General features: G+C 40.4%; 1 long non-coding RNA gene across 2 annotated transcripts in view; it reads left to right on the forward strand.

Annotated features, from left to right (window-relative positions):
• Positions 1 to 2,421: 2,421 nt before the first annotated feature.
• LOC110292185 (uncharacterized) overlaps positions 2,422 to 16,962 on the forward strand; it is a 43,725-nt gene continuing 29,184 nt past the window's right edge. For both annotated transcript variants that reach the window (XR_015047236.1, XR_002377687.3), the window contains exons 1-2: positions 2,422 to 2,479; positions 2,706 to 2,758. This is a non-coding gene — a long non-coding RNA (uncharacterized LOC110292185). The remainder of the gene's footprint in view (positions 2,480 to 2,705; positions 2,759 to 16,962) is intronic.

The raw sequence follows: 16,962 nt of genomic DNA on the forward strand, positions 1-16,962 counted from the left end.
CACTCCACACGGTTCCCTAACATAGCCATGCTCACTTCAACAACACATCAGGACTTTGTCTGCCCCTTATACATTAACTCAGAGTTTCTTTGCTCCATACACCTCCTTTCCTCTCTGAGTTCTGATGTCTTAGTCTTACTCTGTTTTCTGTTACTAACCCTCACTACCCACAAGTGGATAAATTGTCGGCGGTACAGGGTTATCTAGCTCACAGTTCTGGAGGCTAGGAAGTCCAAATGTATTTTTGTTTGTCAAGGCCAGTCTTACTGCATCATAGACGTGAAATGTTGAGCCCGAGCAAGATGCTAGCATGGGTTTCTCTCCCCATTCATAAAACCGTTAGTGCTGTTAGAGGGTTCCAGTCATAATTGTGTGTAGTTATTCACCCCAAATCTCCATTTTCTAATATTGTCAAATTATGAATTCAGAGATTTACTTTCCACCATACAAACTTTTAGAACACACATTTCACCACAACGTCGAGAAGCTCTGCGTTTCTTTAGTCTCTCTGTTTTCACACTAGTTCTCTTTGCAAGAACAAGTGAATGCTTTGGAATGCTGAAAATAAAAGGAGTTTTATTTAAATCTCCTTCAGCTAATTTCAACTCTTCTGCATTAGTCTTATCCTTTAGAGAAACAGAACAGATAGCATAAGTATATGAGATTTAGTCCCTTGCTGGCTGTGATCCAGCTAGACTAACAATGGCTGCCCCCCCCCAAAAGAAAAGACAGGCATCCCGGAGTTGTTTATTCCCCTAGGCTGGGTGTCTCAGTTGGTCTTCAGTCTACATTGGGATCCTGAAGAAGTAGGTTCTAATACCAGAGAAGGAATGCCTCAGCAGCAGGATAAATGAACTTCTCAGTAAGAGTTAGGCAAGCAGTTAAAAAGCAAAAGCTTTGTTCTTCTGTGTCTTTTTCTATAGGCTGCTACCTGAAGAAAGCCTATATAAAAGCCTATATATAGCCAAGATTTAGAGTGGGTCACAAGAAACTTCTTCACAGGCATTCCCAGTTGCTTGGATTTTAGCTGATTCCAGATGTAAGTTGATAACCAAGATTAGCCATTATCTCCCCTAACCTTCAGGTACCTTTTATTTTTATTTTTAAAATTGTATTTATTAATAATGTGTGATGATGATGATGATGTGTGTATATGTGTGTGTGCATGTGTGTACACTGGTTAGTTCTGTCAACTTGAGACTAATCAGAGTCACGTGGGATGAGGGAGCCAGAACTAAAGAACTGCCTCCTTCAGACTGGTCTGTAAGTAGGCCTATGAGGCATTTTCTGCACTGATGACTGAAAAAGAAGGGCCCAGCTCATTGGAATTGGTGCCACCCCTAGGGTAGGCTGTCCTAGGTTGTATAAGAATGCTGAACAAGCCGTGGACAACAAACAGGTAAGGACCATGCCCCTGAGGTTTCTGCTTCAAGCCCCTGAATGACTTCCTGTACTAGTTTCCCTTGATGAAATTTAAACTGTAAGATTAAGAAAAACAAAACAAAAAACAAAAAACAAACAAAACACACAAACAAGAAAACCCCTCTTTTCTCTCTAACTTTCTTTTGGTCAGTGTTTTATTATAGCAATAAAAATATGTAAGAGTGCAGACACATGTGCACCACAGTGTATGCGTGGAGTTCAGAGGGCAGCTTTTGGGAGTTAGGTCTCTTTTTTCAGCAGGGGATTTGGGCTGTCCGAGTACACTCAGGTTGTCAGGCTTGCTTGGCAAGCATTCTTACCTGCTAAGCGATCTTGTTAGCCCCGGGAAGCTTTTAGGTAGCACTTAATCCAGATCTGTCCTGAGTTTCCTTTGACACCACAGCACCCTGGATTTCCTCTGTTAAACACACACTGACCTTGGTGGTTCTTTCTTTGATTAGTGCCTTGATTCCATAGTGTACACACTATGGGAATGGGCACAGTGTCTTAGCCAGTTTTAGTTTGATATTCAGCAAATCTATCTATCTATCTATCTATCTATCTATCTATCTATCTATCTATCTATCTATCTATCATCTATCTATCTATCTATCTATCTATCTATCTATCTATCTATCTATCATCTATCTATCTATCTATCTATCTATCTATCTATCTATCTATCTATCATCTATCTGTACAAATTGTTCCCTCTGCTCTAAAATCTCATAAAGAAGTCAAGCTATTTCCTATTTTTGCAAGAGACTTGAGTCATTGAATTGAGAATTAGAACCTTGGGTTTAACTTGAATCCTCAGTTTTCCCTTAAATAAATGCCCCTGGTGTTGGTGGAAAAAGAGAACTTTCTGATATCTTATCCTGGTTATCTAAATTTATCTAAATGATACATAAAAACCCGGAGAAAGTTTTCCCAGGACATGTGAATGAGACGACCTTTGTACCGACTGGACAGTGAGTCAGCACCTTTCAGGCACTTTCCCCTGAGGCCTGTGAGCCAATTAAAGACCCAGCCACAATGGTTCCCAGCGTTACTCATGGTGATTCAGACAAGAAGACTAGAGGGTTTGGGTTTACTCCTGTAAAAGTGGGATGACAGCAATATTTCATTCAATGGGGATTTAAGGACAATGCAGAGCAGAAGTAGAAACTGCAATGGGAAGAGCAAAGCTGGAACCTCTCCTCTGGAAGCTTGGAGTTAAATGCAAGTATCATCTGTGCAACAATTTCCCAAATTTACTAACACACTCTATTCTCTTTTCCCAGGAATGATCAGCACAAAGCAGTGTTAAATACAGAAATACAAATTCGGAACACAGGTAAGTCTACTAGTATTGACAGATCTCTGCTTTTGAAGCTGCTGCTTAAAAACATTGCCACTGAGGAAGAATTTGCCACTAACATCAAAGCATGCTACAGTTCCATTTTCCAAATTATTTGAATTTTGTCAAATATTTGTATGGTTAAAAAAAATCTTAAAACAACTCAAAAGTTAAATCCCAAAATTTCCAGTTGTCTGGAAGAAATCAGAATCTAGTCAGTTATTGTGATTGTCAATCATCAACTAGGCTAGATTTTGAACCACCTGGGAGACACACCTCCAGGTATGTTTGTGAAGGGGTTTCCAGAGAGGGTTATCTTGAAGGGAGACTCAACTTGGATGTGGGTGGCATCATTCTATGGGTTGGGGACCTAGACTGACTAAGAGAGAGGAGGAGAAGTTCAGTAACAGCATTCTCCTCTTCCTGTTTCCTGCTTCAGACACAGTGTGAGCAGCCACTTCATGGTCCTGATGCTAGGTCTTGAGCAACTCTTGCCAACACACTTCTGCTGTCATGGTTGATGCTTCCTAAGCTGGGGGCTAAGACAAACCCTTCCTTCAGTTTTTTTGTCAGGTATCTTGACCCAGGAAAGGAAAGTAGCAAATGTAGTTATCACACTACTCACACATCTAGGTATTTCTTTTTTTTAAAAAATTAGATATTTTCTTTATTTACACGTCAAATGTTATCCCCTTTCCTTGTTCTCCCTCCAAAAAGCCCCCATCCTGCCCCCCCACCCGCTCATCAAACCACACACTCTCTTTTCCCCTTCAGAATATTTTTTTATTACGTATTTTCCTCAATTACATTTCCAATGCTATCCCAAAATTCCCCATACCCTCCCCCCAACTCCCCTACCCACCCATTCCCACTTTTTGGCCCTGGCGTTCCCCTGTACTAGGGCATATAAAGTTTGCATGTCCAATGGGCCTCTCTTTCCAGTGATGGCCGACTAGGCCATCTTTTGATACATATGCAGCTAGAGTCAAGAGCTCCGGGGTACTGGATAGTTCATAATGTTGTTGCACTTACAGGATTGCAGATCTCTTTAGCTCCTTGGATACTTTCTCTAACTCCTCCATTGGGGGCCTTGTGATCCATCCAATAGCTGACTTTGAGCATCCACTTATGTGTTTGCTAGGCACGGGAATAGTCTCATAAGCGACAGCTATATCAGGGTCCTTTCAGCAAAACCTTGCTAATGTATGCAATGGTGTCAGCATTTGGAGGCTGATCTTTGTCTCTGTAACTCCTTCCATGGGTGATTGTTCCCAATTCTAAAAAGGGGCAAAGTGTCCAAACTTAGGTCTTCATTCTTCTTCAGTTTCATGTGTTTTGCAAATTGTATCTTATATCTCGGGTATACTAAGTTTCTGGGCTAATATCCAATTATCAGTGAGTACATATCATTTGAGTTCTTTTGTGATTGTGTTACCTCACTCAGGATGATGCCCTCCAGGTCCAAACATTTGCCTAGGAATTTCATAAATTCATTCCTTTTAATAGCTGAGTAGTACTCCATTGTGTAAATGTACCACATTTTTTGTATCCATTCCTCTGTTGAGGGGCATCTGGGTTCTTTCCAGCTTCTGGCTATTATAAATAAGGCTGCTATGAACATAGTGGAGCATGTGTCCTTATTACCAGTTGGAACATCTTCTGGATATATGCGCAGAAGAGGTATTGCGGATCCTCCGTTAGTACTATGTCCAATTTTCTGAGGAACCTCCAGACTGATTTCCAGAGTGGTTGTACAAGCTTGCAATCCTACCAACAATGGAGGAGTGTTCCTCTTTCTCCACATCCTCGCCAGCATCTGCTGTCACCTGAATTTTTGATCTTAGCCATTCTGACAGGTGTGAGATGGAATCTCAGGGTTGTTTTGATTTGCATTTCTCTGATGATTAAGGATGCTGAACCTTTTTCAGGTGCTTCTCAGCCATTCAGTATTCCTCAGGTGAGAATTCTTTGTTTAGCTCTGAGCCCCATTTTTTAATGGGGTTATTTGATTTTCTGGAGTCCACCTTCTTGAGTTCTTTATATATATTGGATATTAGTCCCCTATCTGATTTAGGATAGGTAAAGATCCTTTCCCAATCTGTTGGTGGTCTTTTTGTCTTATTGACAGCGTTTTTGCCTTGCAGAAGCTTTGCAGTTTCATGAGGTCCCATCTGTCAATTCTTGATCTTATAGCACAAGCCATTGCTGTTCTATTCAGAAATTTTCCCCCTGTGCCCATATCTTCGAGGCTTTTCCGCACTTTCTCCTCTATAAGTTTCAGTGTCTCTGGTTTTATGTGGAGTTCCTTGATCCACTTAGATTTGACCTTAGTACAAGGAGATAGGAATGGATCAATTCGCATTCTTCTACATGATAACCGCCAGTTGTGCCAGCACCATTTGTTGAAAATGCTGTCTTTCTTCCACTGGATGGTTTTAGCTCCCTTGTCGAAGATCAAGTGACCATAGGTGTGTGGGTTCATTTCTGGGTCTTCAATTCTATTCCATTGGTCTACTTGTCTGTTGCTATACCAGTACCATGCAGTTTTTATCACAATTGCTCTGTAGTAAAGCTTTAGGTCAGGCATGGTGATTCCACCAGAGGTTCTTTTATCCTTGAGAAGAGTTTTTGCTATCCTAGGTTTTTTGTTATTCCAGATGAATTTGCAGATTGCTCTTTCTAATTCGTTGAAGAATTGAGTTGGAATTTTGATGAGATTTGCATTGAATCTGTAGATTGCTTTTGGCAAGATAGCCATTTTTACAATGTTGATCCTGCCAATCCATGAGCATGGGAGATCTTTCCATCTTCTGAGATCTTTAACTTCTTTCTTCAGAGACTTGAAGTTCTTATCATACAGATCTTTCAGTTCCTTAGTTAGAGTCACGCCAAGATATTTTATATTATTTGTGACTATTGAGAAGGGTGTTGTTTCCCTAATTTCTTTCTCAGCCTGTTTATCCTTTGTGTAGAGAAAGGTCATTGACTTGTTTGAGTTAATTTTATATCCAGCTACTTCACCGAAGCTGTTCATCAGGTTTAGGAGTTCTCTGGTGGAATTTTTAGGGTCACTTATATATACTATCATATCATCTGCAAAAAGTGATATTTTGACTTTATCTTTTCCAATTTGTATCCCCTTGATCTTCTTTTGTTGTTGAAATGCTCTGGCTAGGACTTCAAGTATAATATTGACTAGGTAGGGAGAAAGTGGGCAGCCTTGTGTAGTCCCTGATTTTAGTAGGATTGCTTCAAGCTTCTCACCATTTACTTTGATGTTGGCTACTGGTTTGCTGTAGATTGCTTTTATCATGTTTAGGTATGGGCCTTGAATTCCTGATCTTTCCAAGACTTTTATCATGAATGGGTGTTGGATCTTGTCAAATGCTTTTTCTGAGTCTAAGGAGATGCTCATGTGGTTTTTGTCTTTGAGTTTGTTTATATACTGGATTACATTGATGGATTTCCGTACATTAAACCATCCCCATATCCCTGGAATAAAACCTACTTGGTCAGCATGGATGATTGTTTTAATGTGTTTTAGGATTCGGTTAGGGAGAATTTTATTGAGTATTTTTGCATTGATATTCATAAGGGAAATTGGTCTGAAGTTCTCTATCTTTGTTGGATCTTTCTGTGGTTTAGGTATCAGAGTAATTGTGGCTTCATAGAATGAGTTGGGTAGAGTACCTTCTCTTTCTATTTTGTGGAATAGTTTGTGAAGAACTGGGATTAGATCTTCTTTGAAGGTCTGATAGAACTCTGCACTAAACCCATCTGGTCCTGGGCTTTTTTTTTTTGGGCTGGGAGACTATTAATGACTGCTTCTATTTCTTTAGGGGATATGGGACTGTTTAGATCGTTGATCCTGATTTAACTTTGGTATCTGGTATCTGTCTAGAAATTTGTCCATTTTGTCCAGGTTTTCCAGTTTTGTTGAGTATAGCCTTTTGCAGAAGGATCTGATGGTGTTTTGGAATTCTTCAGGATCTGTTGTTATGTCTCCTTTTTCATTTCTGATTTTGTTAATTAGGATGCTGTCCCTGTGCCCTCTAGTGAGTATAGCTAAGGGTTTATCTATCTTGTTGATTTTCTCAAAGAACCAGGTCCTTGTTTGGTTGATTCTTTGAATAGTTCTTCTTGTTTCCACTTGTTTGATTTTGCCCCTGAGTTTGATTATTTCCTGCCGTCTACTCCTCTTGGGTGAATTTTCTTCCTTTTTTCTAGAGATTTTAGATGTGTTGTCAAGCTGCTAGTATGTGGTCTCTCTAGTTTCTTTTTGGAGGCACTCAGAGCTATGAGTTTCCCTCTTAGAAATGCTTCCATTGTGTCCCATAGGTTTGGGTATGTTGTGGCTTCATTTTCATTAAACTCTAAAAAGTCTTTAATTTCTTTCTTTATTCCTTCCTTGACCAAGCTATCATTTTTTTAAATTTTATTTTATTTTTTTTTAATTTTTAATATTTTTATTACATATTTTCCTCAATTACATTTCCAATGCTATCCCAAAAGTCCCCCATAGCGCCCCCCACTTCCCTACCGACCCATTTCCATTCTTTTGGCCCTGGCATTCCCCTATATTGGGGCATATAAAGTTTGCAAGTCCAATGGGCCTCTCTTTCCATTGATGGCCGACTAGGTCATCTTTCGATACATATGCAGCTAGAGACAAGAGCTCCTGGGTTCTGGTTAGTACATCATGTTGTTCCAACAATAGGGTTGCAGATCCCTTTAGCTCCTTGGGTACTTTCTCTAGCTTCTCCATTGGGAGCCCTGTGATACATCCAATAGCTGACTGTGAACATCCACTCCTGTGTTTGCTAGGCCCCGGCATCGTCTCACAAGAGACAGCTATATTTGGGTCCTTTCAGCAAAATCTTGCTAGTGTATGCAATGGTGTCAGCATTTAGAAGCTGATTATGGGATGGATCCCTGGATATGGCAGTCTCTAAATGGTCCATCCTTTCATCACAGCTACGAACTTTGTCTCTGTAACTCCTTCCCTGGGTGTTTTGTTCCCAATTCTAAGAAGGTGCACAGTGTCCACACTTTGGTCTTCATTCTTCTTGAGTTTCATGCGTTTATCAAATTGTATCTTATATCTTGGGTATCCTAAGTTTTGGGCTAATATCCACTTATCAGTGAATACATATTGTGTGAGTTCTTTTGTGATTGTGTTACTTCACTCAAGATGATGCCCTCCAGGCCCATCCATTTGGCTAGGAATTTCATAAATTCATTCTTTTTAATAGCTGAGTAGTACTCCATTGTGTAAATGTACCATAATTTCTGTATCCATTCCTCTGTTGAGGGACATCTGGGTTCTTTCCAGCTTCTGGCTATTATAAATAAGGCTGCTATGAACATAGTGGAGCATGTGTCGTTCTTACCGGTTGGGACATCTTCTGGATATATGCCCAGGAGAGGTATTGCTGGATCCTCCGGGAGTACTATGTCCAATTTTCTGAGGAACCGCCAGACTGATTTCCAGAGTGGTTGTACAAGCTTGCAATCCCACCAACAATGGAGGAGTGTTCCTCTTTCTCCACATCATCGCCAGCATCTGCTGTCACCTGAATTTTTTTTGATTTTTAATATTTATATTACATATTTTCCTCAATTACATTTCCAATGCTATCCCAAAAGTCCCCCATAGCGCCCCCCACTTCCCTACCCACCCATTCCCATTCTTTTGGCCCTGGCATTCCCCTATATTGGGGCATATAAAGTTTGCAAGTCCAATGGGCCTCTCTTTCCATTGATGGCCGACTAGGCCATCTTTTGATACATATGCAGCTAGAGACAAGAGCTCCGGGGTTCTGGTTAGTACATCATGTTGTTCCAACAATAGGGTTGCAGATCCCTTTAGCTCCTTGGGTACTTTCTCTAGCTTCTCCATTGGGAGCCCTGTGATACATCCAATAGCTGACTGTGAACATCCACTCCTGTGTTTGCTAGGCCCCGGCATCGTCTCACAAGAGACAGCTATATTTGGGTCCTTTCAGCAAAATCTTGCTAGTGTATGCAATGGTGTCAGCGTTTAGAAGCTGATTATGGGATGGATCCCTGGATATGGCAGTCTCTAAATGGTCCATCCTTTCATCACAGCTACGAACTTTGTCTCTGTAACTCCTTCCCTGGGTGTTTTGTTCCCAATTCTAAGAAGGTGCACAGTGTCCACACTTTGGTCTTCATTCTTCTTGAGTTTCATGCGTTTATCAAATTGTATCTTATATCTTGGGTATCCTAAGTTTTGGGCTAATATCCACTTATCAGTGAATACATATTGTGTGAGTTCTTTTGTGATTGTGTTATTTCACTCAACATGATGACCTCCAGGTCCATCCATTTGGCTAGGAATTTCATAAATTCATTCTTTTTAATAGCTGAGTAGTACTCCATTGTTCCTCTGTTGAGGGACATCTGGGTTCTTTCCAGCTTCTGGCTATTATAAATAGGGCTGCTATGAACATAGTGGAGCATGTGTCCTTTTTACCGGTTGGGACATCTTCTGGATATATGCCCAGGAGAGGTATTGCTGAATCCTCCGGTAGTACTATGTCCAATTTCCTGAGGAACCGCCAGACTGATTTCCAGAGTGGTTGTACAAGCTTGCAATCCCACCAACAATGGAGGAGTGTTCCTCTTTCTCCACATCCTCGCCAGCATCTGCTGTCACCTGAATTTTTGATCTTAGCCATTCTGACTGGTGTGAGGTTGAATCTCAGGGTTGTTTTGAGTTGCATTTCCCTGATGATTAAGGATGTTGAACATTTTTTCAGGTGCTTCTCTGCCATTCGGTATTCCTCAGGTGAGAATTCTTTGTTCAGTTCTGAGCCCCATTTTTTAATGGGGTTATTTGACTTTCTGGAGTCCACCTTCTTGAGTTCTTTATATATATTGGATATTAGTCCCTTATCTGATTTAGGATAGGTGAAGATCCTTTCCCAATCTGTTGGTGGTTTTTTTGTCTTATTGATGGTGTCTTTAGCCTTGCAGAAGCTTTGCAGTTTCATGAGGTCCCACTTGTCAATTCTCGATCTTACAGCACAAGCCATTACTGTTCTATTCAGGAATTTTTCCCCTGTGCCCATATCTTCAAGGCTTTTCCCCACTTTCTCCTGTATAAGTTTCAGTGTCTCTGGTTTTATGTGGAGTTCCTTGATCCACGTAGACTTGACCTTAGTACAAGGAGATAGGAATGGATCGATTCGCATTCTTCTACATGTTAACAACCAGTTGTGCCAGCACCATTTGTTGAAAATGCTGTCTTTCTTCCACTGGATGTTTTTAGCTCTCTTGTCGAAGATCAAGTGACCGTAGGTGTGTGGGTTCATTTCTGGGTCTTCAATTCTAATCCATTGGTCTATTTGTCTGTCACTATACCAGTACCATGCAGTTTTTATCACAATTGCTCTGTAGTAGAGCTTTAGGTCCGGCATGGTGATTCCACCAGAGGTTCTTTTATCCTTGAGAAGAGTTTTTGCTATCCTAGGTTTTTTGTTATTCCAGATGAATTTGCAGATTGCACTTTCTAATTCGTTGAAGAATTGATTTGGAATTTTGATGGGGATTGCATTGAATCTGTAGATTGCTTTTGGTAAGATAGCCATTTTTACAATGTTGATCCTGCCAATCCATGAGCATGGGAGATCTTTCCATCTTTTGAGATCTTCTACAATTTCTTTCTTCAGAGACTTGAAGTTTTTATTATACAGATCTTTCACTTCCTTAGTTAGAGTCACGCCAAGATATTTTATATTATTTGTGACTATTGAGAAGGGTGTTGTTTCCCTAATTTCTTTCTCAGCCTGTTTATTCTTTGTGTAGAGAAAGGCCATTGATTTGTTTGAGTTAATTTTATATCCAGCTACTTCACCGAAGCTGTTTATCAGGCTTAGGAGTTCTCTGGTGGAATTTTTAGGGTCACTTATATATACTATCATATCATCTGCAAAAAGTGATATTTTGACTTCATCTTTTCCAATTTGTATCCCTTTGATCTCCTTTTGTTGTCGAATTGCTCTGGCTAGGACTTCAAGTACAATGTTGAATAGGTATGGAGAAAGTGGACAGCCTTGTCTAGTCCCTGATTTTAGAGGGATTGCTTCAAGCTTCTCACCATTTACTTTGATGTTGGCTACTGGTTTGCTGTAGATTGCTTTTATCATGTTTAGGTATGGGCCTTGAATTCCTGATCTTTCCAAGACTTTTATCATGAATGGGTGTTGGATCTTGTCAAATGCTTTTTCCGCATCTAACGAGATGACCATGTGGTTTTTGTCTTTGAGTTTGTTTATATAGTGGATTACGTTGATGGATTTCCGTATATTGAACCATCCCTGCATCCCTGGGATGAAACCTACTTGGTCAGGATGGGTGATTGTTTTGATGTGTTCTTGGATTCGGTTAGCAAGAACTTTATTGAGGATTTTTGCATCAATATTCATAAGGGATATTGGTCTGAAGTTTTCTATCTTTGTTGGGTCTTTTTGTGGTTTAGGTATCAGAGTAATTGTGGCTTCATAGAATGAGTTGGGTAGAGTACCTTCTGTTTCTATTTTGTGGAATAGTTTGTGAAGAACTGGGATTAGATCTTCTTTGAAGGTCTGATAGAACTCTGCACTAAACCCATCTGGTCCTGGGCTTTTTGTAGTTGGGAGACTATTAATGACTGCTTCTATTTCTTTGGGGGATATAGGGCTGTTTAGATCATTAACCTGATCTTGATTCAACTTTGGTACCTGGTATCTATCTAGGAACTTCTCCATTTCATCCAGGTTCTCCAGTTTTGTTGAGTATAGCCTTGGGTAGAAGGATCTGATGGTGTTTTGGATGTCTTCAGGATCTGTTGTTATGTCTCCTTTTTCATTTCTGATTTTGTTAATTAGGATGCTTTCCCTGTGCCCTCTAGTGAGTCTGGCTAAGGGTTTATCTATCTTGTTGACTTTCTCAAAGAACAAGCTCCTTGATTGGTTGATTCTTTGAATAGTTCTTCTTGTTTCCACTTGGTTGATTTCGCCCCTGAGTTTGATTATTTCCTGCCTTCTACTCCTCTTGGGTGAATTTGCTTCCTTTTGTTCTAGTGCTTTTAGGTATGTTGTCAAGCTGCTAATGTGTGCTCTCTCTAGTTTCCTTTTGGAGGCACTCAGAGCTATGAGTTTTCCTCTTAGAAATGCTTTCATTGCGTCCCATAAGTTTGGGTATGTTGTGGCTTCATTTTCATCGAACTCTAAAAAGTCCTTAATTTCTTTCTTTATTCCTTCTTTGACCAAGGTATCATTGAGAAGAGTGTTGTTCAGTTTCTACGTGTAGGTTGGCTTTCTATTATTTATTTTGTTATTGAAGATCAGCCTTAGTCCATGCTGATCTGATAGGATGCTTGGGACAATTTCAATATTTTTGTATCTGTTGAGGCCTGTTTTGTGACCAATTATGTGGTCAATTTTGGAGAAAGTACCATGAGGTGCTGAGAAGAAGGTATATCCTTTTGTTTTAGGATAGAATGTTCTGTAGATAACTGCCAGATCCATTTGATTCATAACTTCTGTTAGTTTCACTGTGTCCCTGTTTAGTTTCTGTTTCCATGATCTGTCCATTGGTGAAAGTGGTGTGTTGAAGTCTCCCACTATTATTGTATGAGGTGCAATTTGTGCTTTGAGATTTACTAAAGTTTCTTTAATGAATGTGGCTGCCTTTGTATTTGGAGCATAGATATTCAGGATTGATATTTCCTCTTGAAGGATTTTACCTTTGATGAGTATGAAGTGTCCCTCCCTGTCTTTTTTAATGACTTTGGGTTGGAAGTCAATCTTATCAGATATTAGAATGGCTACTCCAGCTTGTTTCTTCATACCATTTGCTTGGAAAATTGTTTTCCAGCCTTTCATTCTGAGGTAGTGTCTATCTTTTTCTCTGAGATGAGTTTCCTGTAAGCAGCAAAATGTTGGGTCTTTTTTGTGTAGCCAGTTTGTTAGTCTATGTCTTTTTATCGGGGAGTTGAGTCCATTGATATTAAGAGATATTAAGGAAAAGTAATTGTTGTTTCCTGTTATTTTTGTTGTTAATGTTGGCATTCTGTTCTTGTGGCTGTCTTCTTTTAGGTTTGTTGAAGGATTACCTTCTTGTTGTTTCTAGGGCATGGTTCCTGTCCTTGTATTGGTTTTTTTCTGTTATTATCCTTTGAAGGGCTGGATTCGTGGAGAGATAATGTGTGAATTTGGTTTTGTCGTGGAATACTTTGGTTTCTCCATCTATGTTAATTGAGAGTTTGGCTGGGTATAGTAGCCTGGGCTGGAATTTGTGTTCTTTTAGTGTCTGTATAACTTCTGTCCAGGATCTTCTGGCTTTCATAGTCTCTGGTAAAAAATCTGGTGTAATTCTGATAGGCTTGCCTTTATATGTTACTTGGCCTTTTTCTCTTACTGCTTTTAGTACTCTATCTTTATTTAGAGCATTTGTTGTTCTGATTATTATGTGTCGGGAGGTATTTCTTTTCTGGTCCAGTCTATTTGGAGTTCTGTAGGCTTCTTGTATGTTCATGGGCATCTCTTTCTTTAGATTTGGGAAGTTTTCTTCTATAATTTTGTTGAAGATGTTTGCTGGTCCTTTGAGTTGAAAATCTTCATTCTCATCCACTCCTATTATCCGTAGGTTTGGTCTTCTCATTGTGTCCTGGATTTCTTGGATGTTTTGAGTTAGGATCTTTTTGCATTTTACATTTTCCTTGATTGTTGTGCCGATGTTCTCTATGGAGTCTTCTGCACCTGAGATTCTCTCTTCCATCTCTTGTATTCTGTTGCTGATGCTGGTATCTATGGTTCCAGATTTCTTTCCTAGGGTTTCTATCTCCAGTGTTGCCTCATTTTGGGTTTTCTTTATTGTGTCTACTTCCCGTTTTAGGTCTAGTATGGTTTTGTTCATTTCCATCATCTGTTTGGATGTGTTTTCCTGTTTTTCTTTAAGGACTTCTACCTGTTTGATTAGGTTATCCTGTTTTTCTTTAATGATTTGTAACTCTTTAGCAGTGTTCTCCTGTATTTCTTTAACGGTTTTTTGTGCTTCGTCTTTACTGTCTTCTACCTGTTTACCAGTGTTCCTTTGTATTTCTTTAAGTGTGTTATTAAAGTCCTTCTTGAAGTCCTCTACCATCATCACAAGATATGCTTTTAGATCCGTGTCTAGCTTTTCCGGTGTGTTGGGGTGCCCTGGACTGGGCGAAGTGGGAGTGCTGGGTTCTGATGATGGTGAGTGGTCTTGGTTTCTGTTAGTAAGATTATTACGTTTACCTTTCGCCATCTGGTAATCTCTGGGGTTAGTTGTTGTCGTTGTCACTGTTTAAAGATTGGAGCAGAAGCTGTGTTCCACTCACCAGCAGTCTCAAAATCCTGTTGAGGGGGTCGTGGGTAGCTGGCGGTACCCCGGTGCTGTTCCGGCTGGATGAGGCCTGTGGCCCTACTCAGGCCGGTTTCTGCTTCCCTAACTAATGCAGTCTCAGGTCCCGCGTGCAATTGGATTGGAGCAGAAGCTGTGTTCCACTCACCAGAAGTCTTAAGATCCTGTGGCGGGTGTTGTGGGTTTCTGGCGAGTGTCAGCCGACCCTGCGCCCTAGCTGCCCCGGTGCTTTTCTGACCGGAAGAGGCTTGTGGCCCTATGTAGGCCGGATTTCTCTCTCCCCAACCAAAGCAGTCTCAGGTCCCACGTGATTGGACTGGAGCAGAAGCTGTGTTCCACTCACCAGCAGTCTCAAAATCCTGTGGCGGGGGTCGTGGGTAGCTGGCGGGTGTCAGCCGTCCCTGCGCTCCAGCTACCCCGGTGCTGATCCAGCCGGATGAGGCCTGTGGCCCTACTCAGTCCCCAAGCTATCATTGAGAAGAGTGTTGTTCAGTTTCCACATGAATGTTGGCTTTCCAGTATTTATGTTGTTATTGAAGATCAGCCTTAGTCTGTGGTGGTCTGATCGGATGCATGGGACAATTTCAATATTTTTGTATCTGTTGAGGCCTGTTTTGTGACCAAATATATGGTCAATTTTGGAGAAGGTCCCGTGAGGTGCTGAGAAGAAGGTATATCCTTTTGTTGTAAGATAAAATGTTCTGTAGATATCTGTTAAGTCCATTTGTTTCATCACTTCTGTAAGTTTCACTGTGTCCCTGTTTAGTTTCTGTTTCTATGATCTGTCCATTGATGAAAGTGGTGTGTTGAAGTCTCCCACTATCATTGTGTGAGGTGCTGCCATGCTCTCTGGAGGAGTCAGTTTGACAGGCTGAGGCTTGAGAGCTACTCACGAGGCAAAGGATAATTAATGACTCTTACACAGAACAGAGGAATGAAAACGCAAAGACTGGCAGGAACTGGCAATAAAATAACTGAGACAAAGTCAGCCCTATCCAAGGTCAGCTATAGTCTTAGAAGCCAGGTGTGAGATCTTTTCACTCCTAGGGCAAGGGCTTTCACACCCAAGCCATGGTTCTAACTAGGGAGTTCCCTTCTAGCTAACCATCTCATGAATAATGCAATACTCTAAAACCACAGCCTGATCTACTTCCTAAACTATTGTAAATTCCTGTATAGTGGTGTAACTCAGCTATAGTTCTAAGTATCTATTCTGGTTTCTCCTATGGTCAGAAACTTCTTTCTTCCTTGGTGATGGTAGATTCCTGTGAAGGGTATTGACCTAACTTTTACTCAAAGTGATATTCTAATACCAGGGGCAGTACTGAATTCCAAGAATTGTCTTCTGTATAAAAAGTCTGATGCTCGATTTGACAAAATACATTCAGATACCACACAACCTCTCCTGTGTGCATCTGTCTGTCAATTCATCCGACGCTTTGCCCACCTGCGACTAGAGACCTGTTCCACGCAGACAGAGGGGCCCAGAGGGTCTGTGGCAAGGTGCATGTGTGCTTTGAGCATTACTAAAATGTCTTTAATGAATGTGGCTGCCCTTGCATTTGGAGCATAGATATTCAGAATTGAGAGTTCCTCTTGGAGGATTCTACCTTTGATGAGTATGAAGTGTCCCTCCTTGTCTTTTTTGATAACTTTGGGTTGGAAGTCGATTTTATTCGGTATTAGAATGGCTACTCCAGCTTGTTTTTTCAGACCATTTGCTTGGAAAATTGTTTTCCAGCCTTTTACTCTGAGGTAGTGTCTGTCTTTTTCCCCGAGATGGGTTTCCTGTAAGCAGCAGAATGTTGGGTCCTGTTTGTGTAGCCAGTCTGTTAGTCTATGTCTTTTTATTGAGGAATTGAGTCCATTGATATTAAGAGATATTAAGGAAAAGTAATTGTTGTTTCCTTTTATTTTTGTTGTTAGAGTTGGCATTCTGTTCTTGTGGCTGTCTTCTTTTTCGTTTGTTGAGGGATTACTTTCTTGCTTTTTCTAGGGTGTGATTTCCTTCCCTGTATTGGTTTTTTTCTGTTATTATCCTTTGATGGGCTGGATTCGTGGAAAGATATTATGTGAATTTGGTTTTGTCGTGGAATACTTTGGTTTCTCCATGTATGGTAATTGAGAGTTTGGCTGAGTATAGTAGCCTGGGCTGGAATTTGTGTTCTCTTAGTGTCTGTATAACATCTGTCCAGGCTCTTCTGGCTTTCATAGTCTCTGGTGAAAAGTCTGGTGTAATTCTGATACGCCTGCCTTTATATGTTACTTGACCTTTCTCCCTTACTGCTTTTAATATTCTCTCTTTATTTAGTGCATTTGTTGTTCTGATTATTATGTGTCGGGAGGAATTTCTTTTCTGGTCCAGTCTATTTGGAGTTCTGTAAGCTTCTTGTATGTTCATTGGCATGTCATTATTTAGGTTTGGGAAGTTTTCTTGTATAATTTTGTTGAAGATATTTGCTGGCCCTTTAAGTTGAAAATCTTCCATCTCATCAACTCCTATTATCCGTAGGTTTGGTCTTCTCATTGTGTCCTGGATTTCCTGGATGTTTTGAGTTAGGATCTTTTTGCGTTTTGTATTTTCTTTTATTTTTGTGCCGATGTTCTCTATGGAATCTTCTGCACCTGAGATTCTCTCTTCCATCTCTTGTATTCTGTTGCTGATGTTATCATCTATGGTTCCAGATTTCTTTCCTAGGGTTTCTATCTCCAGCGTTGCCTCACTTTGGGTTTTCTTTATTGTGTTTACTTCCCTTTTTAGGTCTTGGATGGTTTTATTCATTTCCATCACCTGTTTGGTCATGTTT

Source organism: Mus caroli, unplaced genomic scaffold (genome assembly GCF_978045245.1).
Source record: "Mus caroli unplaced genomic scaffold, Mus_caroli_1 scaffold_6, whole genome shotgun sequence".
NCBI lineage: Eukaryota > Metazoa > Chordata > Mammalia > Rodentia > Muridae > Mus > Mus caroli.